Source organism: Lactuca saligna, chromosome 3, assembly GCF_052625555.1.
Source record: "Lactuca saligna cultivar CGN05327 chromosome 3, ASM5262555v1, whole genome shotgun sequence".
Classification (NCBI taxonomy): Eukaryota; Viridiplantae; Streptophyta; class Magnoliopsida; order Asterales; family Asteraceae; genus Lactuca; species Lactuca saligna.
The window spans coordinates 66,337,967-66,339,462 of NC_136419.1; the positions used below are offsets into that span (position 1 = coordinate 66,337,967).

The following is a 1,496-nucleotide window of genomic DNA, read 5'->3' on the forward strand; positions in this document are numbered from 1 at the left end:
TTTCCTGCATTAATTTTTGTTTCAGATATGAGACCACGATGCGGACCTTAAGTCCACGACGTGGGTTCAGTTAGGTAAGTATTTTTAGTTTTTTTTTTTTTTTAATTTTTAGTTTTGTTCAGATTTACATTTATATTTTTGTTTATTTTGCAGTAGTTCATGACCAGAGGTTCCAACAAACCTTTGGTACCACCACTTAAAGATCCATAGTTGGCCATTCACAAAAAGACGGATAAAAACGTGAAAGAAGACCAACCACCAAAGAGCTCACCATTTAAAGACATTAAATCAGTTTTTGGGAAAAAGAAAGAAAAGAATGTGGGAGAGTCTAGTAGTCAAAGGAAGGAAAAAAGCAAATTAAAAAGCTTTGAACGAAATCCAAATAAAAAAGAAACTGAATACGATACAGAACCCGAGCTTGAAGAATGTGAACCCGAAGACGGGTCATAAAACAAGATGGTAGACATTGCTGATATGTCCATGGGGGCGTACAAGAAGCAGATAAGAGATGATGATGGTCCCGATCTAGTACAACCTACAATTTCTGCTACTGCAACATTCAAGTTGAAAGGACACATTCTTGTTGTACTTAAGGATGTACCATTTTATGGGAGGGATCATGAGGATGCTTATAAATATTTAGATGAAGTCAATGACATTGTCGACTATTTTAATGTCCCGAATGTTCCAAGAGAGGTTGTGTTGTTAAGGATGATTCCCGTTACTTTTAAGGGTGATGCAAGAGATTGGTTGAAGGCACTTCCTACATGGGCACAGATGTGAGAAATTTTTTTGGAACAATTCTGCCCACCTTCAAATATAACTAAACTCAAGACAGTAATAGCCAACTTAGAGCAAAATCCGGGTGAATCATTTTATGATGCATGAGAGCGTTATAAAGAGTTACTAAGAAATTGTCCTCAAAATGACCTTAACATACAACAAGAAGTGTCTATATTTTCTATGATGGTGAATGTGTTGAGTCAAAAAGTGACCCTCTTGAACTCTGCCACCACAGCACCAAAGCCACCGCAGTCAAGCAACGTCTTCAAACAATGATATCCGAAGTCATTATGCACCGCAGTCTATATCATTACTTAGTTTATTTTGTCTTTTCTTTAATACAATCTATTGTCCAGTATGCCTTGCATGGATACTCTTAGAGTTGTAAACTTCTCTATAAATAGAGATCCTTGCTTATGTATTCAGTACCCCAACCGATATGTGAATCTCTTATCAATTTCTAATACACATCTTCTTGTTCTCATTCTCTCTTACTCAAGAGTCCACCGTACTCAAGGAATGCTCAGACTTCGGAGGACCTCTCGCACTAGTAGCACAATCACCTCACACTCAAACCTATCCCACCTCGTATGACCCACCATCGTAGTCATATGAAGCTAACTCTGAATATGTTGATGAAGTGGAGTTTCAGAATGCCATAGCTCTTATCAGTCAAAAATTCAATCTCTTACCACCCTCATTTCGCAAAAATC

At 37.6% G+C, this 1,496-nt stretch overlaps 1 non-coding gene across 1 annotated transcript; it reads right to left on the reverse strand.

Moving 5' to 3' along the window:
• Nucleotides 1-825: 825 nt before the first annotated feature.
• LOC145038155 (small nucleolar RNA R71) lies at nucleotides 826-932 on the reverse strand. The gene has a single exon (XR_013679220.1). It is a non-coding gene; the product is annotated as a small nucleolar RNA R71 (small nucleolar RNA).
• Nucleotides 933-1,496: the final 564 nt, after the last annotated feature.